General features: G+C 34.3%; 1 long non-coding RNA gene across 1 annotated transcript; it reads left to right on the top strand.

The window, feature by feature from the left end:
• Positions 1 to 7,052: 7,052 nt before the first annotated feature.
• Positions 7,053 to 10,086, top strand: LOC144342556 (uncharacterized). The gene is made up of 3 exons (XR_013418787.2): positions 7,053 to 7,174; positions 9,364 to 9,484; positions 9,953 to 10,086. It is a non-coding gene; the product is annotated as an uncharacterized LOC144342556 (long non-coding RNA).
• Positions 10,087 to 22,749: the final 12,663 nt, after the last annotated feature.

The raw sequence follows: 22,749 nt of genomic DNA, 5'->3' as shown, positions 1-22,749 counted from the left end.
TCTCAGACAATACCAAGATTAGGAGTGTACCTATGTTGCCGTTGTTGCCTACATACACCGTCCTAAACTAACGGTGCACCTACGATGATCATTGACTACAAAATAGGCTAGCCCAACTCCGGGGTCACTGTAAATACAGCGTAACCACTATTATGGACATTTCTCCGTCATTATAATTGTTATAATTGTTTTAGCGTTTTTTTTTGTGATATTGTAGATATTTTGTCTATAGTTAATGTGGTTATTATGGAAATCATACACGGATATTTGAAAAATGGATTCGTTTTTTTTTCATCTATGCATTAAGGCATATACCAACATCGCATTGTACAAATTTAGCAAACACTTGTGCATCTATTTCGGAGTTTGAGCATTTATCCTTTGTGCAGGAGCATTAACTCAAGAGTGGAAATGGAAGCCATACGTAGCATGCATAGCATAACTATAATGGAAAAGGTCATGGTTATGGTTTCTAAGAAAAACAAGCATTACAGCATTGATTGCAAGTACATTAGTTTAAGTAGTTTAGGTATTACAATGTATGATCTGGTTGTTGTCGACTTTAATTTCTATTTAGTAAAGCTGTTTTTAATACCAAATGAACTTTCACAACGTTGATTGTTGTATTATGCATTGTTACTATGAATTAGTTATGGAGAAAACGGTCAAATATAATCAATACATTGATAACATAATTTATATGATAATTGAAAAAATAACAATATATATAAAAGCGCTGGAGTTTGTCGGATTTAGTGCAGGGCACAAAACACAAAATTAAGGAATCGCGCATTTCACAAGACCACTTTCGATACGCACTATTTTTTACTTTATTGATATATCTCTAGATTTTCTCATTTATGTATCTCGAATTGGTTTTTGTTTCAAATATCCTTAGTGGATGTTTTTCATAGGAATTCTACATCCGTGTATATGCTTCATGAAACTAGGTCAGCGTCATGTTCCTATTAATGCTCATACCACTAATTGAAACTCCATAGACGACAATGTTAAAATATGATGAGATTGCTATATGAAAATAATAAATAAAGTTGAAAACATAGCTCTAAAATGGGAAATCAACATGCCTGTAATCAACCACATGAAAAAAAAAACACATGTTGGCCAGCTCAGACTCTTGCAAAACTCAGGTAAACAAGACACATCTGCTGTATTTGGACTGCACCTAGAGAAATCACTGGAAAAACACCAAGATTAGAACATCCAAATACACACATAATAATCCCACAGGTACACAGCCGCTAAGTAGTAAACAAAAGACCACATGATAGTCTCACCTCTGACCCAGGTGATCGCGCCCTCAAACAGGGAGCATCTGAGAAAAAAAATATTAAAAAAATTTCATTGGTTCTTGGCATTTAAATTGAGGCTACGAGCAGCCATTGGTTAATTAGTGGCATGAGACCATTATTGCCTATGCACTTTGAAAAGAGAGAACAAAGTCCATGCATAGTACATAAGGGAACATCTTTCTCTGCCTAATATGTTATGCTTTACAGTTCAGAACAACGGTAAGGGATATCAAACAATAATTTAACAACAGGTGAATAGACTATTATTCTCACTACATCAGGCACACTCGCATACATGATGTCTCCCTTATATTGTTCATAGGTGATATACAAACTATGTGAATTGGTGTATGCGAACAAATAACTGCACTGCACACTACTGCGAACACACTGCAAAAATATGTATTACTCATAATTGTCCATATTTATCTCTATGAAAAAATGATGTCAGACAAACATGTTTGCCGTTTGGTTAACATGACCAATTTATTTCTGTCTTCAAATTGTCGACACACATTCGGTGAAAAACCTCTACCTTAAAATAATTCCTATATGTAATTTCGAAAGCTGCTAAACACACAAAATGCAGTCGCAATCAGTGCAAACATCCTATTTTTGGGTCTTAATTAAGTAACTAAGTGCTCATTGCTAGTGTGACGAGCTGTTTGGGACCCCCTTTTTATTGTATTTATTAGTATTTATACATTACCAAAATGCAAGGAATGAGCGTACCACGACGGGACAGAATATTTCCCTGCACACTCATATAGAACAGAGTAGTCAACCCCTGTTCTATTTTCGATCCGTCTGCAACGCCATGCGGCCAGAGGTGATTGACCCGAGACACGTGGCCAGGGAAATCCCCTACTTGGGCCTCTTCCTGCTCGACGGCGTGAAACTCAGGTTAATGTTACACTATGGCCGTTCAGAAACTGCTTTATTTTCGCTTTTATTATTTGCATCTGTAATCCAGCGTTTCAGTATTTGTACAGTATGTTTTAAAGAATTGATTTGACAAGATTGTAGTTCCGTTTCTATCATTTAGAAGTCATGATGCCATCGCCGCTACATGCTACACGCTGTACTGTGTTATCAATGAAGCTGTTGAACGATAACTTTCATAGACATTGAACTTTATTTGCTTCGAGATACTCGCTTTTTATGTTGTTTTGATCATATTTTCAGTACCAGTTATATTTGATTGAATGTCACTTATTACTCAACTCGGGATATAAATTTTGCTATAGTGCAGGTTACTATGTAATGAACGTGATTGTGTGAAATCGTTGGCCGACGCTATCAGTGGTTGTTATGACGACGCACATTTAACTCTTACAACCAGTGTACTATCGATGCTTATTTTTTCTTTCATTTTTATTTCATGTGAACCTATAGTGTATTACTCTTCCTGCGAAGGCGTAAAACTCAGTCAATATAAGTTATACGTAAGCACAATCTGGATCTAGAATCTATTATTTTTGCTGACACTCCCCATTTATGTCGGAAATCCGTGTCACACTAGAAAATGCTACCCTCAATGTTCTTGATATATAATTGGTATAATACCGATCCCTATAATACAAGAATCTTAGTAGTCTTGTCATAAAGCATCACAACACAGGAAATTATTACTGACGTCACTCTGAACTTTGACTTACCTCGTGAGACCGAAGTTCCTACATCACACAGATCTTGCCTTACGCAAAACAACTTTTCACAGGCCAGCAAATAATTTCTATTTTACTGCATGGTTCCGAACCAAAATTCGTTTTGACAGGCACAGATATATAACCACAGCCCACCCTACCCTTGCTCTGTTTCTCTAACATGTCAAAGCTTATTCTGAACATGCTTTAGTAGGAAGTATACAATAACAAAAAAAGGTTAATCTCAACTAAATAACTTTCCCTGGTTACAAATAACAAATGTGTTTTTTAATTAAAAAAAAACCATCAAACCTTACCTTTAATGTACAATTTTCCATTCTACTGCTACTATAATCACTCTATAATAAAATTAAATATATATGTAGATTATAGTATGACTTGCAAAGTGCCTTTAACTCCATTACGATGGTGTAGAAAAGGAAAGCGAATTGTTATTGATATTATATGAAAACAAAATCGAATCACAAAACACTGTCATTCCTAAAGGTAGTACATTTAGATTTAATTTTCAACTGGTGCCGTATGACGTCTAGGATTATTTGATCTGAAAACTACTTATGCCTATTGTATAATAGTCAACTGTCCATCGATGGATTGCACAAAACCACCATTGTACAACAGGTTTGTAATATTAAAATATACAATAATAATAGATTATGTTTAAATGAACACAGTGTTTTACTAGCTGCCCACAAGACTCAAAATAACTCCTACCAAAGCCATAGGCTCCAAAACAATATTTGATATGACATGATAACAAGTCCATGATTGACGAAGTTGAATAATAATACAAAAATAAATTGTTCAAAATACAAAGCGTTGTACCTCATGTTATCGAGTATCTCCTCAATCACAGCTGTAGCATCTCTCCCTATATATCATTGTGAACAGAAACGTTGACACACATTAGTTCATTACAGATAGTCCAGCTTTATTCACACAAGCAGTCGTTCGAGGTAACCACTCGCTGTACCGTTCTCTCCAGCGTCCTCTAACCAAGGTTACAAACTGTCTATAATACAAGTAACCTGTAGAATGCTGTGTGGGTAATATGTTTATATTGATTTTTTGTTGCATTTGCAGCAAATAGTTACCAAACAATGAGAAATCTATAAGATTGGATATATCTCTCAGCTTGCTACATACATAGTTCAAGACTGCCTAACCGGTGCTTACAACAAGTTTTACCTAGTAGACGGTTTGTGGTTACAGCTTCATTTTCCGAGTAATCGCAAGAAATTGACATTACAATAGAAAATAAAAGACTGGCACTTCTATGCAATTAATAGCAAGTGACATTCCTTGGATTGAAACATAGATTTTTCCAGTGGGAGTGAAACTATCCGACTCTGCCATTAATAAATAGGGGTGTTTTCAGCAAAAAACGAATAACCCTGGAATGTACACAACATACTGAATTTGGGAACAAATCGTGCATTATTTACAGCAGCAGAATACCACAGAAATATCAGACGAAACATGAAAACACTATATATTGTATTTCAGCCTGAACCCTCTATATTGCAATTCAAGGAATTAACCCCATATGTGCATCCATTTTCCACCTTGGTATCACCCACCCCTGAAACAAACTCTTAATACCACGTTTGGTAAAAAGTCAAGTCACTAAGGCGTGGCAGAGTAAACATGCGATCAGCCAATCGCTGCAGTCGTTGACACGATCACGTGATTACCAGTGATGTGCCTCACGGTTAAAGCCTTGCAAAGTTGCCACTACTAAATACAATAAGTAAAGAATCTATTTATCAAATTTCTGTTATATATGTTTATAATCTCCACCCTAAACATGTTGATTCTAAACAATAGTCTAACAGCGTGTGATTGGAATGTGCGAACGTGAAGTCGCTAACATAACACGGCCCTCCGGATCAATTCATGCAAAGAATGGGTCTGCCCATCTGGATTTATCAGTAAGCTATTTAAGGAACTGACTAATTGTGTAATTTGGGCTCTATTTTGCATTATGTCGCTCAATACATAAAAAATAGTTTGTATTTTTTGTTCGCTCATATCATACCATGATCGAATAATAAAGCCTTCATTGACGTAACCTGGAGTTTAATAGTACATTCAAACTGTCCTTTAGTAGTTGCAGTGGGTTTATTATTATATAATCTTGTATTATTTTGACATTTGATGAATTCCTAAATAGGACGGCTGCCGTTCAGCGGGATTTTAACTATCCGTAAGTATACACCGATCATATTGCACACAATATTCATTATATTTTGTGATTGATTTTGATGAAGGGTTATACCCATCATGTCTAAACAGATGCAAAAAATCATCTCCTCCAAACGATTTTGTTTTCTGTGTCTACCTGCATTATGTCAAAATACGAAAAAATCATTTAAGAAATGCGGTATGATTTGCCTCATTGTTATATGTGAATTAGTAAATATGGATTGCAGTTAATGTCAGTCGAGCATATAACAATTCGTCTCGGTTTAACTTAACCAATGATATAATTCAAATTGCGGAAATGATCTCTATTCCATTATAGAATTTTCCAAGACCTCCCACAACAGGATAAATACAAGTTTGGTTTACTTTGGTTGATATCGTTTTTCCACATACAGCAATATTATTTTTAGCATATACACTCGAAACTACTATCTAAAAATTATCAATGTGATTTTTCAACAAGGCTAGCTAGCCAACATGACTACTTTGCGTTGTTTACCCTCCATTCATGGAGATATTAAATAGGAAAGGAAAATGGGAGTATATATCATTACCGAAGATAATAATATGACAGGCAATCAACAACAAAAACCACAATGTTTGCTATTTCACCTAGATTATGATATTTATAGCCCCTAGCTATGCTGTAAAGCGGCCGGTAAATTTCACCAAAACACTCCTACAAAGCCGACAATATTTTCAAGTACTTCCTTCTGGGGTGGATTTACAGGTACTTCACATACCAGCACATGCAACGACTTAAATTGGCAGCAAAGGTAAATTATATGCCAGACTTTATTTTGTGTAGGCCACAAATATGATTAAGCTGATCAATAAATTCAACTACTGTGTTACAACCACTATTAATTTCGTATCATCTGGCGGTCATTTTGCGGCTTTGCTGGAAATAAGGTCAGTCACGAGGTTTATTTCAGAACAGGTCAAGTGTTTTATATTGTTTGGCTACTCGCGAAACAGTCACTTGAATTTATTAGAGTCGTTAATTTATGAGAATACGTCCATAAATCGATAGTATGACGCCATTCTGTACTCAGTGGTACCAGGTTAACTATTTAGTAGGTGGGCGGGATTATGAGTTTTATTGTACTATTAGCTATGTCAGCGTAAGGACACAGTTGCCTTATAACTATTATTCATTATCAGTGTTTGAAAGAATTTTCCACAATGACGTTATTTTATCAGTAATTTAATTATAATTACACTATATAAGTAAGGCAGCAGCAGTAACGACTGAAACACGTTGATCATACCAAAGACATATGATCCATGATTGGGTTGCATTATAAGCGTTCCGACATCACATAAAACGTTGCTATTTTTGGGCACTACAGATTAACAGATTTTCCCGTTTCAGCAATGATGAATACGACCTCACTCAGAGAACAATTATAAGATAGTTTTAGGATAATGTTGAAATATTCTCATCATACTACTTCTTATTTAACAGTTGACAGGTTCCAAAAATGACCTTGACACCATTTGACTTAGATCAGGCTTGCACTTATCACTGAAGAGCATCCAGACGTCTGAATTTTGATAAAGTAGTTGCCATTATGGAGTAAATGGTCATGGGACGTATATGATATTCAATTTCATGTGTAGGTGGGTTTGGTGAACTGTGGTATATTTGAATTAATTAAAACGTATTTATAAAATGCGTTCGATGTGTTAATTAATTGTGTGTTTCAGAAAAAAATAGACGCATTCTGCAGTGGTGTATATTGTCATTACGTAAGTGTCTTTACTACATTACTGGCCTCATCTGTAAAGTACATTCACCCCCACACGATAATGGTATATTCCCAGTATAAAGTCATTAGTTTAATAGACCCTACGAGTCGTTCATTTGCGCCAGACAATCGATTGAGGCTGAGGCTGTTGATGACGGATGCAAGACATTTTACCATTCCAATCTATAAGTATGATATTCAACCGATTGGACAAGTAAAGTGAAACCAAAGGATTCAGGTAAGATTATGTATTTTATAACCACTACCACCAACAAGTTTCTGGCTCACAACTACTTAAGGCCGCGATTTTACTGCCAGAAACTCCGAGGGAAGTAGTTCTCTATCATTTACAGTATTGCTTAAGTAATTTTCTGTTACAATAACTGAACTGAATGTAGTAGCTACAACTTGTGATATATTTAAGGACATTTCTAGAAATACTTGACACATTTCCTTACTCCTGCTGTTTAATGTTTTATTGTAAGGCATGTATTGTATGAACATTACTGCTCAAGTGTGTCCGTATTGTTGTCGCTCCATAAATTGAGTGATCAAAAGAGACCGGATTTGAGTCCCAGGTCTTGAATAAATCACTTTTAAAATTGAGGAGGTAGTTAGACTTCAACTTTCAGATCAAATGTAGATCGGTTGTCAGTGGTGAACGGCGTCAATCTGATTGTCAAATCGACAATACTAAATAAACATCATGTAGTTCTACCATGTACTAGTTTCAGTTGAGGTAATTACGGCATAATACAGCAGTGTGACGCTATGATCGTGGTTTATTCAGTAACCTACTAAAGCCTATTGTATGTGAATCATTTAGTATGCGTTTAATATTGTAAAACAATAAACTGCAAAAACTTCTCTTTACACCCACTCTCGTGACAGCTCGCATAAGTAATCACCGGCGGACTCTTATATATTTATTGGGTACAATTTACTGCAAATCGCTCAGCACATGTAGCAACAATGTTTTAGAAATTATGATTCCATTAAGAATCCTCCTTCATTTGTCTGAGCTAGATATTTGAATTCATGATTTTGCGATTTTGCTAATGTTTTTTTTAATACATAAGCTTATATGTACGTTTACGTTTGAGCACATTTATTACGGTCAAGATGACATGACAAAGGCTTATGGCAAGAAGAATGAGAGGAAATGTAAAATTAAAGATTTTAGACGTATTTGCATATCATAATTCTGGCACTATCTCAAAGATAAACAACATTAGTTTGGATTGGTAATGAAATTTGTTTTGACATAGAACAGGATTTACTGCTTTTGAGTTGCGATATTTTTTTTCTGAACCAATAACCAGATAAAGACACTACCATTCATGGTAAAAGTACACTGTAACTATTGGAATTTTGTATGGTTATTTTGCTAAACGTACGGTTAGCACCACACATTCAAGTCTGATGGTGACTAAAATAAAATTAGACATTTTTTCATGCTGATGATGATCATTTGAATGGGGATTATTCTGAGTTGATGGAATTATTCTACAATTTCGAACATGATGAGGCGAGTCAATTGCCGTGATCGTACGTGACCATCTAGTTGCTATATGTTGTCTCAGTGGTAAGGCAGCGCGTTGGCATGCCATGTCGATTGCCGTGGTCAAGCGATGTACAAACAATGAATTACAAAAAATGTGCATACATCTACCATGCGTCTTTCAATTCGAAGTCGATCGTCTTATTTTTTTATCGAATTCAATTCGCGGGAATACTAACTGTGCCTATTAAATGCGCCTGCAGCTGTATGAGAAAAGTAAATAGTGCTATTCAAAATAAATGAGAATAGAACACTACTTTATATATATATATATATATTTAGCTGCAGAACAAACGTCTGTAACCGAATGTGGAACTCATAACACGTCCCTTTATATTCTCTGTGATTGTCTGTCGTCACTCGGCGGTAGGTCAAAACAATCTTCTACAAATGTATTAGTCTTAATATAAATAAACACATTGGCGTGCAGCGTTAGGGACGTCTTCAATTGAATGTGGGTGTTGAACTTAATATAAATATATGTATACCACCGAATGTATGTCGAAAACATTGATAATGATAAGGTCCAATTTGCAAATGCAAATACATCGCATTGGTTATACCAACCCTCAATGTAAAAATCATCAATTTGTAATGCCAACACGAAACAGGGCTGCTATTGCATACATATTAGGTTAACGCTCATTACATTTATTCAAAATGTTCGACTGTCAAACATTCTTTATTCGAACTATTCCAACTTTTGAAATCCCCTTATTTGGGGCGTAATATAAGTCAGCAACGTTGAACAGTTTGTGCCAAGACAGTACATGTAACTTTGTGAATACCTAATCTTGTGATGTTCGTAATATAATCTTTGTTTCAATTGATCTGAAACAATCACTTGATCTTATATTAATACACAGAACACTGAGTGTGTGAGCAGCAGGATGGATATGCTCGAAGAGAGGTTCCGACTCTGTATAGGACAACTTTCGAGATGTCTTCAGGATGAAACTGCGAAGATAATTGACCAAATACATGCTGGTACATGCAAGTGATAATAGCGTGCCGTCTTAATACTACTATATAATATGATGTTATTACGAGGATACCTGAAAGTATGCACGAAGACAGTATAGCGGAGTATATACAGTTGCGCAGCGGATGTCGATGCGACCGCATACTTTCTTAGAGTATACTTTGCAGTAACCTCGTAATAACCTCATATTATAATATATGTAGATATGTTATGTAGGTGTCACAGCTGACTGACGACCATATGCTAAAATAGAATGAGAAAAAATTTGAATAAAATACAATGAAAACATACATCTAAATTACTTTATTGCATTTTAGTTCCAGACAATAACGATGATAAATGCACTCGCGAATCATGGGAAATAACTAATTTACATTAGCTTCAGTTCGCTTCAAAAATAATATTTTTGTATATCTTCGCATATTCAGGTTTATAAATGATAATGTTATGTGGGAGTTTATTTTGTCATCTAGATATTGGTATAAGTGGTCTTTTAAAATCACATGAGGGTATCACGTCGACTGACTTATTACACTTCCTGGACGAAAAATGTCTGTTCCATCACGAGAATCTCCACCTCATGGACCATGTTTTAGAAAAACTAAACAAAGAAATAGCATTGGAAATATTGCACACGTTTAAGGAAAATCAGAGAAAGTGTTCCATCATTCAATATTGGTCTTATGAGACTTGTAAGTACACAGTATACTCTATGAATTGGGATTTTACAAAACCACACTGTATATGTGTTTTATCAATAGATTTACTCTTTCGTGTCTTTCCTTTAATATTAAATAGTGTTTTAATGCTGTTATTAACAGTATTATTAATTTTCTTTTCTTTTCACGTTTTCATAGGCTATGGATTATTGTATACTCAATATGTTGCTTATGCTTTCTCATGTCATTCATGATAATGTTGAATATATTATGTTTAATTTCATGTTATATAAATAAATATATATCCTTGCCAAAGTCCAAACGCTGGAAAATAATGATTTGTTTTAGTATCGCGTGTACTCGAAATATGACCTTACATGAATGTTTAACATCAATTGAAATCCATTAATTGACTTTTATAGCAATATTGTGCGCCCAATTTGTTTTAGTGAAGGAATACGAATCATTCATGGTACATTTTCCAAATGGGAATCTGGATCCACCAATGCGCGATACATTGGAGAAGCTTCGACGTTACGTTGGTGAGAAGACTTCCGCTCCTATAAGACATATATTAGTGACTGGGATTAAAATAAACCAGGGACTAGTTGTGAAGTTGAATATACCTGCACGATTCTTAGATAAGGAAAATCTACCGTTTTCGGATCCCAATGAATACTACGAGAAATGGAAATTAGAATGTTTTTACTTTAACACCGGTAGGTAGTTTAATTAATGCATATCACATGTCTTTATAAATAACAAAGCAATAAACCCATATGTTTACTGCTATGTATGTATATATCTTTGATAGACATTCAGACGAACATTCACAAGATTCTGTCTAGCTTCTATTCTATCAAGATTGGGATATTAGAAACCAAGATAGTACTGAAAACAATTTTGTTATTGTGTTATTTAGGATTTTATATTATATTTTCTGTCTGGAAACAAACTCGTCAATCACAGTGAAACAGATTGTATGTACATATTGTATGTACACCAACATATTGTATGTACACCAACATGGTGTAATATTTTCACAAGAAACAAACTAAACCTTTGACCCCCTCATCAATTGTCGAGTTTGAATATCAGTGATTAAAATAATGTTTTAACCAGTCTACAGATAATATAATAAAGTAACCACAGTTTCCTTTGCAAAGGTTTATGTTGTATACCAAATCGGTACTTTGAAATGAAATTAAACTTGATTTAGGTATAGATGAAAGTGAGCGCTCAGAGCTCCAAAATTATGTTTTCGCGATTTAAAATTGAGACAGTTTTGGCTCCGCACTGTTAGCTCTTCAACAGAACATAATGAAAAGCTATTTGCAATATCAAAACATTAAGGTATACATGATTGTTTTGTTTTAAAAAAGGCAAGATTTAGGTGTTGGGTTCTTTGGTGGGTGAGATAATTTCAAAATACTAATGTTTGTTGGATTTGAAATGATCACATTGTATAGGTGTGTTTCCCAGGAGAGTGGGTTTAGGCCATTTTATATATTTTCGAACAATGTTGACAGAAAAGTTAAATATTTCTCTTTCTTAAATCGCATTATATTTTATACATCAAATATGACATGACATCCATGTTACTATTTACATCGCACTTCATGTCAGTTAACAAAACGTAAATGATGCCAGGTATCCTATCAAATAGAACTTTAATAAATTATTTGATCCTTCTGAGCCGTTCAAGCGAAAACCATCTATGTGCATTTTTTTGTTTGAATAACAAAATTTGCTCACATATTTCTGTTCGTTCTGCTGTGCATCAAAGATTAATTGGTTGTTCGATTTAGACAAATATTTCTTTGAAATCAAGAACACAACTTCTAATGAATATGTTCAAATAATTATATACATACAATCAATAGATTGTTAGTGTCATCTATTCTGACATGGATAATGAGGTGACATTTAGAAAAGGACTCATAAACGGTCGGTAGTTTTATTTATAAGGCGTATAGCATAATGTGTGATGGTATGGCAACAAAATGTATTATTTGCACTGTGACCTAAAACAAACTCCGGTAATTTCGGTATAAATAATACATTGATTTTATTTTTGGGAGTTGAAGAGAGACAATTCATGAATGATATATCCCCATGTACCAAAAACATAGTAAATTTAGAGTTCACAACTATGAGTCTGTGGGTCATTATATCATTTCCGATTGGTAGTTTCGGCTAGAATTGCTGTTACAAAAGGCGAAATCTTGTATGCATACTATCCAAAAATAATAATTTAATATAAATACTCAATTGTTGAACAAATAAATCAGATAGGAGTATCTGTTTTTCAGACGCAGAGAAAAAAGTGTCTACTGTGAATTTTAATGTTCTGATATTGAAGAGTAATTTTCAAGAGCCAATAAAAGCTCTGTTGTCACTGAAGTATGCTGGAATGGGAGACCAGGGAGGGACGCCATCCAAGACTTGTGACATGCAATTCGAAAGGTAAATGTCCCAGACAGTTGGAATCACATACATTGCACCCACAATAAAATCGGTGTGCAAAAATTCGAGTGATAATTCTTAGTTGGATATGACAGCACGATATTGTCCGGCTGAATTATTTGTGTGACAGGTTTGGAATAAACATTGTACACATTGATTGTTAATGAAAATAACAGTTGTTTTTTTATCATCTAATTATTTTAATAAAATAGAAGCAGAATTGATGGGTATTATAAGCTAAATGGTACGATGAAGATAGAACAGTGTTATCTTAAAAGAGGATGTCAGTATTACTATGTATTGAAAAATGATGAAACTAACGTTCGGGAATACATTCACACCACTACTTCTTATCATACAGTTGACAGGTCATTGAAATTCGAAGATCCTAGCGGTAACTTTCTATCAAGTTATTTTGTTTTGTTTTGTTTTGTTTTGGCCAAACAATTATCAGCGGAATTAGGAATTACACGAGGTTCAGAAAAGAACAATTTAGTATGTTGTGCTAATAACAAGTGACAATTCAATCTTTTATTGACTATTATCATAACTTAATAATCTGTTCTGGCGGATACTTTACATAAATTTGCAATCTCATAAGGTATTTGATATAAATATTAACTTGGTACTCCTGTTTCTATGATATGGTAATAAATATTTGTATATATTATATCACTAACTATTTAGATGAAATATGGGTCTACAATGACGTAATTCACCCCGCTACACCAGGACGGTCACGTCAAGATGAACGTAACAAACACACGGACACACGACGTGAGGACTGTGAGCGGGCCATGTTAGCTATGCTTCCAAACTGGTCTGGGTTTGTTTTGGCCGGAGAAGAATATTCGGTTGACGAGGCTTTACTAACTTTTAGAAGAGTAGTACAAGGAATTACCGAAACGAAATTGATAAAAAATGGCAAAATAAGCATCAAACCGGTTAAGGATATTCGTAAAGCAGCTGTAAGAATTCTAAATTAATTTTAATATTGCACCTATATAAAAATGTGTATATCGTCACATTGTCAATTATTTTTTAAGAACTAATATTATATTCGTTTTTCTGTAGAAAATAATACAATTCTTTGAAGATAAACTGAACCATTTTGATGAAAACAAAGAACTCACACACGCGAAGCATGATATCATTTCTTCGTTGGCTATTACTGTAATATGCAATGAATACAATATTTTCGATATCAAGAAGGGTTGGAGGCGTACATTAGCTCGGAAATTGTTTCACAGTTGTGAAATTCGTAATGATATTGACCAACATTTTGGCAGTAATAGGTAGGTTGTTTTTATTCTTGTCACCAGTCACGTGTCGTTTTGATATTCCTGTTTTTGGATATTTTGCTCATGGATAATATATATATATATATATTAAACATCTTGAAACACAAATAATTGATGTCATATGTAATTAATGTTATACCTTGAATAACGCAGATGACATATGAAAGTATTAAAAGAGTATATGGTTTATTGACAGGGATTACGCCCAAGCAGCCATCATTAAACTCTGTAATGATATGATAAAGGAAAAGGAAACAGAATGGGTGTTTTCATTGCCATTGCTGCACTGTGTAACATATAGTTCAAAGTCTACGTCTACTCTGCCAAGTATAAGTCAACTATCAGATCTACATTGGTGGGGATTATCTGGACTAGATGTTAAAATGTATATTGAGAAAAACTACAAGTATGTCACCACAATCGTTTTGTTAATACATCAAAATACAAATAACCATTATAGGTGATAAGCTGATAGGGCGATAGATGTTCAATGTATTTTATCAGTAATTATCAATTGCCAATTACGATTCTTTTGAGTCGCTTTCGGCGTGATTTTATGTTAATCATGTGCCTGTAATTAGTATTAACTAGAAATTATCGAAAGCAATTGATCAACATAAGGGATAACTCCCTTGTTCATATACCTAACTATATTGGCATACTGTTGTCACAAGACTGAAGTATATAATCACAGAGGTGATTGCTGTCCGAATTGTATTTATTCAGTTGCCGTGGGCGCTCTCCTTTTCGCATGATTACACAAGAGGGCGTAGTGATCTCAAGGTAACAAATACATCCCACAATGTAACTTTACGAGTTAGGACAGTTAGTTAAGTTAGGGAGAGTCGGAGTTAGCGTACGGGAGAGTACAGGGTAGAGAGTGCAGGGCAGCCGGTCAACGAGAGAGTTGGGTCGAAGACCGAGTGAACAACAGATCGATTCAGTACGGCGCTCTGCGTTGACGTCCAATTAGGCCTATTATGTATTTCGAACAAAATTTAATTTTTTTATTGTGTTATCATCTGAATGTTTACACTTGTCTTCTCTGATTTTTAATTGGTACGATGATATTTCTACTTTTTCAGTGATACTGTAATGACGCATTTTGATGAAATTGCACCAGCTTTTGCAATTGACGAGACTCTACCCAGAAGTATTGCTTATCTAGAGAATTTGCGTGGCACACACTTCTTCGAGCTTGTAAACGATGACAGATTTCCAGCACACCTTGTCTACGTGAAGATCTGTGATGACATCAAACAAGACATGCATAATAACCCTGAATTGACGTCTGTGTACAAGGTACATGCATATACTGTACTCATTTGTATCATTAAATAGGTCATTTAGATTGCAATGAGTAATCAGTAAATTTTAACACTTTATTTGTTGTAGTTCGATGACCGAATTAAAAAAATCCTTGAGATTTTGAAGCGCAGAAATATGGACCGTTTATTTAGCGCTAATCTAATGTAAGTTTACCCACTGTGAGTATAATTAAACTCAGTTGCAATGCAATTCAATATGGAGTTTAATTAAATAAAAGTTCAATATCCTGTGACTTAACATGGAAATGTTTGTGGAGCAATGGTACAATTATATGAATATTATTTATATTAAAATAAATAGTAATTATATTAATTTTAATTTAGATTGTACAATACCTTCCTACTTTTACTAAACCTGAGCTATACAAAATTGACTTAAATTCGATTAAATATTAATATACATTATGACAATGGTGAAAGTCGTCAGTTGGTAGGTATGTTGTCACTTGGTTGATTTAAAGTTAAATGAAAGTCCTTACAACGTCGATACTAGACACGCGCATTCTCAAGCGTACTTGCACACACGGGCACACACACACGCTATTTACATTCACCATTTGTTGGGCTCTATTTCCCGATATTAACGGTGCAACAAAAACTTGTCTTTGTATTTCTATGCTAGTGAACATAAGGATGATATACAAATGGCGCACAAAATGTCGATTCAACTGATAAATAATGTGGTTGATACAAGGTCACTTTCAAAGACGAACATCCTCTCTCTCGTTGACGCGGCGTCGACTAATTTTGATTTGATTGTCTGCCTACGAAAGTATCAACATGAGTGTTTTCAACCAGAACTTGAAGATATTGGAAAATGTGTGGATATGATTGGAAATTATTTTAATTCTACTCAGTCTAAATCAACAACAAATACTTCAGCTCGATGGCAATCAGTGATAAATGTAAGTAGTGATGTGAATACATGATCTCATGTTCGCTGCGAGACTCGCGTATTGCATGAAAGGCATGAAAGACCGAACGTCTGCCGCAAAATTTGTACGATTAGATTTTGAACTGAAGAGGTGGATCTTTCAAATGCGAATATTGCGTTTATTTGCTGTTACTTCATCAAAATTAACTATCATCAGAATTGTATAGCAATATATTAAGCGTGGCAATACCCCCAAAATACTTTCGCTTTTGTTGAATCCCGCGATAAGCTATTTCACACATTGAACAAGGTCTATCATATTGAAAAGTAATAAACATGCAATAATGGTTTACTTATAACTGTACGTTTTAGAGGGAGTTATTTGTTAATCACAATGATGTGTGTCTCTGATGTCACATCGGAATATTATATCGCTTTATTTTATTTATTCCGGATTGGTGATTAACTATATTTTAAACTATAATAGTTGGTTGCATTTCATATAAACTATTTTTGGATGTTCCGTGGTGTCAATATCGTGTTACTAACCCTCATACTCAATAACATTGCATCTACAGAAGTTGTGTTGGCCCTGTCACAGGCATCCTCGCGATTGTGTTGTGTTTGGGTAAAATATTTTCATATTAGTTTGAATGCATCTTCACATTAAATAATATAATTCGATTACAGGATTGGAATAGACTAGTCGAAATTAATTTTGAGGCGAAGGAGATACAAGATAGAGTAATAGAAGCTTTTGACAAAATGATACAAAATGTAAGTTGTAACACATGTGCATTATATGCGCATCTGTTTACAGTCATAATATTTAAATTTGATGAACTAGATACATATGTTGGCAATAAATCCAAATTATAATTTCTCAACAGCTACCTGCGAGTGATATGTTCGATTTGTTCTTCTCTTGCGATCAACCTAAACGTGGACCACTGCAATCGAAAATAGCTTCCAGGGCAATAGAAATATATAACGATAATAAAGATGTACGTATTGTAATTTATTGTAGATTTTCTCCGTGCTAACTTGGCAGTTATTTGTGCGACGATGCATCTCTCAGAGATGCAAGTGCACATTGTGAAGCTAGGCGCCATCTAGTAATTGCGTAAATTTGTTCAACAATTACTGTTTTATTTTAATAACTATTGAGACATGTTATTCTTTCTTTAGATTGTTTTACAAAAGGTTCCATCACCAGAAAAATCGCCAATGACACATAGTCAGTTCTTCTCCTGTGCCCTCACTTTAGATGTACCAGTTGTTGGTAGCATTCCAGACAATAAATTAGTGGAACATCTTTTGACAAGTACAGTACTGTTGCATTACACACAGCATGGTGATGGTAAGCACATTATATATTTATATTCATATATTTGTGTCATACTGCCAATGAAGTGTAGCGCTAACGCAGTTACTGATTTGTTCCTGACTATTCGGAATATTTTGATGAGCGGAACAAAATGATAGGATCACTAAACGGCGTTTCTTCAAAATTAAATAGCATTACTATCTCATATTTGTGTTTGTCCGTTTGTTGTTGTAAAATTGAAATAATATTCTGTACGATTTCTCGTATTATATACAAATAAAATGTGTTACTATTTATTTGTAACTGTGTCGCCATAAGTCATCATTTTGTATTTTTGAAGTTTGACATAAGGGTTCTCCATTTTACCATGTTCGGAATATCCCGTATTTCTAAGATGGTGGTGGTATTAGAAAACAAAGGTCGTGGCGAGCAAATCCCAATGACTTTCATGTGTGAACTTTCTATATCAAGCATTCTGTTCGCAAAGATGTATAGCAATAAAGTTATTAAGAAAATGCTACAGAGTTTGCACTCAGACATTAGGCAGTCTTACTTTGCGTCGGGTGACACTGCTACTGTGATGTTGTCTGCGGTATCCTTGTATAAATCTCATAATCATATACAGCGATGAACTATATTGTTTATTCGTTGCAGTTGCCGGAAATATATTGGAAGCTAGCTAATTTAACGTATCTTAACAGTTACACGACAACACGAGGATTTTTTAGACTACAATGTTATATATATATATATATATATATATATATATATATATATATATATATATATATATAGCGTGAATTATAAGTAATCTTTTTTTTCAGAAATACACACATTATATGAGCGAACACAGAAGATATTGAACGATGTACAAACAGTAATCAAGAACCATCATCAAGAATGCTTAGATGGTCAAATTAAAATACATATTCTCCGACCTATAACACAACACAAAAATGAGTGGTCCCAGTTAGCTTGTTGGAGTATGTCTGACGAGCAATTGCTGATTGACCCTGATTGCTATCTAAGCATTCGACAGCAAGAACTAAATGCAGTTGATAATTTTCGTAAAAGTCTTGATGTATTCGACAAATTCACACGGCGTATAATCTTTACAGGTAATACAAATCTATAACTTCATACCAATAAAATTCTTCACCTGAACGATCTTTTGACAACGAAGCACATAATTTATTTGTCAATTGATATGTCATTGTCATTTCTAATCATTTTGCAGGTAATACAAGTTGTCTAAGCAATATTCGAAATGCATTAGCCGGGGATTGTTTTGAGGATAGCAGTATTAAAGAAATAGTTGGTGTCCAGACAGTTATTGCCGACTCATCTGAACCAGCCGACCCACTTTTATCTTCAGTGTCTTCTCCATCGTTCAATCCAAGTCACATCTACGCCAATGATATCACTCCGCAAGTCGTAGAAATAGTTGAAACAACTGGAAGCACTGCAGGGTTCCCATATGTATTTAAAAGAATATGGGAGATAGTTAGCAATGATTATCCAAGCAATATTTTACTTGACGAATTTGCTGATCTATATTTAGGTGATATTAAAAATGCCCTCGAAAAGTTAAAAAATCAATTGAAGTCGAGTGAAATAGTGTTAGGTGATGTGTGGAACTACTTCCAAAATGACGAAAACGAAATCTTGATACAGTTGTCTGCACTGCTCGGAAATGAAGTATGTGACAGACAACTAAAAAGCATCCAAGACAAGATAATCTACTGTTTTAAGATCCCAAATATCAGAACTGCAGCGAAGGTGGTCAAGAGATATCAACACGAGCTATCATTGAAAGGCGACTTCCATGGAGTAGAAGAATTATGTAGTGAGGTAAAGAAATTATATCTGCTTTCGCCTGAATAGATTCAAAATAACTTCCAATCATATTATACAAAACGCATGATAATTTGTTCAGTGAAGATAAATGCAGACATAGCGTGAATTAATCTAACAAATGTTGACAATGATATACATAAATAAATAATTGACTGAAGTATGCGAAAATAAATTAATTGTACATCTACAACTTGCAGCCACATAAATCCTTATAATGCATTTTAACTATTTTAGACACAATATTTGGAACAAATAGAATTATCATTTCTAATTGGAGACGTTACTATATCTATCGACAAGCTTATGAACGTTAACATGGAGAACTGTGAGTGTCTGCAGGAATTGTTGTCAAATGGGGAAGTATTATATTGGTCTAAACGAGTTACGCAAGGTAAGTAATTGTGAAATAACTGTATTTCTGAAATACTATTTTGTGGAAATAGTGTATTTAAAGTGGCTGTCATTATAGTTGCATTTTGCTAGTTTTACATGCATTATTTTCTTCTTTTTTTATATTTAATCTATGATACCAGTCATAAAAATTTGTCTATCAAAAAACTCTGAATCACTTATTTTAATTCACCCTCAACATTACTGACACAATTTTACTACATTTTATTTGTTTCTAACAATAGGATCAATCGCCCAAATTCGTCAATTTATCAACCTTATTTACCAGTGGGTTGATAAACACGATATTCCAAAAGTTATAACCTACCAATCTGCTGTAGAAGGATGTCAGCCGTTGATGAACATTCGAGCCGACGCTGGTATCAATCAATTGTTACAGTTATTTGAAGAATTATGCAAGTCTATGAAAGAAGACAATACTTTGTTGAAAAACCTGGTATGTTTTGAACATGTCATTTCAATTCGTGCCTAAACTGATGACGCATATTTACTATAATCTAGTGATCCCAAAAAAATTACAATTACAACATTACAATAGACATTTATCATGTAGGACGTTTATTATGACATATATTAAATTTAAATAAGAATTCAAACAACAAATGGTTTATTCCACTGTATTTTATTATATTTGCAGAAAAACAGTAATGTAAATAGAAAATGGTTACAGGATCTTTGGGAAACACACGTCAAGCCAAGTGAGCAATGTAAACGTGTAATAAAGTCCGTCAATGAAAGAGGGGTGTACTACATTAAACAACTAGAAACACCCTCAAATCAAATATCTGATTATATTGAACTGAATATTCCAGATGACGTAGATGAAACGAATGAATCTAAATCCAATACAAATATGAAATACCTTGCTGGCAAGGGAGTGCAGTTAACGTTGCGTGAGGTGATGGATTATCGAAATCGAGTAGCTCTTATGATGGTGGATCAAGACAATGACAACACAGAGTTTGAGCGGTTTATTCAAGTTAGTATTGAGCATATGTTCAGTTCAATTAAATTATATATTCAATTTACTAGTGATTTCTTAATATCCGGCTAATAATATTTCTATTGCACTGTATTAGGTACACTTATTATTTAGATGTAAGATCATCTTGTGTTTTTTATGTTTAAATTGACATGTTGACCTGAACATTGATTTAAAAATGTTGTAACATTAATCTTGTCTCACGGCAGGTGCTTGATGAGTTGACAGCATTGGTTAGCAACATTATCATTCTCCAAAATGATGGTAGTGACATGTTTCAAACATTCGAAGCCATGATAATGAATCAAAATGGTGTGAACAAGTTTGTCATAAAAATGGCTGACCAAGAATTCAGAGGTACTGGGCCGACAGATGCAGTATTGGCGGAGATGAACGAGTTCCTTAGATCCTGTATTAAAGAGTGGCAGATGAGATTAAAATGCGCACGTGATTCGTTTTACAACTTAAACCACTTCACATCAAAGCAACTGTGTTTTCTCCGAAAAGAGTTGAACAACGCACTAGAGCCTAAAGTCACCGATTTTAGATATGCTCCTTCGGAACACATCAACTCAGAAAATGTCACTGAAAGCAGAATTCCTCGAGAAAACTTTAACAAGTCAACAGATGCCCCTGCTCTGTTGAGCATGCTAACACATATCAATGACACATTAGACGATGAAATGCTATGGATAATCGTAAATGATTGTATGAATCTTGTAAAAAAGAGGCCAGAGTTGCTGAGCCAAGGTGGCATGTATCAAACGCAGGATGTCCGACAACTTACTATAGAAGAAGAAAAAGAACGACGCAAGTTTTTCCAATTTATTGAAACAATGATGGAGTTGGACGAAGTGGATGAGCGAATTGCAAAAGCAGCATTCCAAGCGACCGGAGGCGACATAGAAAGTGGAGAACAATGGTGCCTGTCTGACGATAAAATACAGCTTCAGGAGATGTTCACCGAGTTTTGTAAATCCAAATTTGCTGATATTGACGATTTGAAGACAGGGTCACCTTTAGAGGATGCAACTAGTGACATATCAACAGAATCGGCAAATAAAAATAATTATATGAGGTGAATATTTTTCTCATATATCACTTGTTTGTAATGGCCTATTTCCTTCTTAAGTATCTAATTTGTTATCATATATCATTGTAGTCTATTGGTGAAAAGTCTTTCAGCATTCTGGAATGAGAACATTAATACAGAACATGGAAAAGTTAGCCTTGAATTCCTAGGAATGGTATTAGCCGAATTAAGCTCTAATGGTAAGATGTCGTACTTGATATATCATTTACTGTTCATTTATTGTGATTATTGATCAACAAATCACCTTCTAGCACATTTTTCACTATTTTTGGAAGACTTTCAGAATTGATGTGTTAAATAAGAAATTATTATTCTGTATTATGTATTGTTGTTTTACATACAGAAAACTATGTTTGAGCAACCTTCTCATATGTGATGTTTGAATAACTGGCTTTTACAGGTGTTTTTATGTTGTTCCCATTCACAGATGTCGCACTCAAGGGGTATGAAATTTTCCAAAGCATTGTTCCTGGTATACCAAACTCGTGCACTGTCACTGAAGGTAAGTACTTTCTGTTTTACTACTTGGAGAAATATGGTAATTTATGATTTTAGTTTTCCATCGGTGGTTTAATTATGTATCATATTTTATATTTTACGAATTTTTGTCTAACGTATTTATAATATTTGTTATTGAATGGTGATTGTGTCTTTGGTTTACTGTTATTTTAGGGGACGTGCTAAATACACTATTATCGTTATACACCACAAATGGAAAAGTATATTTCCCTAATCAAGACCAAGTCCTTTTATGTAGTGGGAAAACAACAAAAGAAGAGGTAGGATGAATTGATTATATGTACTTGTTTATTTATCATTTATGGAAAAATAGCATATTCACGTAGTCGTAATGTGTTTTTATATCTGGCAGTTTACACTTTTCTTAAGACGGTGTATCAGAAGTCAAGTAAAGAACAGACTGTATTCTCTTGTATTTGCCGACCGTCTACCATTCAATATTGCAGGTGACGC

Source organism: Saccoglossus kowalevskii, chromosome 5 (genome assembly GCF_978046115.1).
Source record: "Saccoglossus kowalevskii chromosome 5, keSacKowa6.1, whole genome shotgun sequence".
NCBI lineage: Eukaryota > Metazoa > Hemichordata > Enteropneusta > Harrimaniidae > Saccoglossus > Saccoglossus kowalevskii.
The sequence above is the reverse complement of the archived record's forward strand: the minus strand, read 5'-3'. Positions and strand labels throughout refer to the sequence as shown.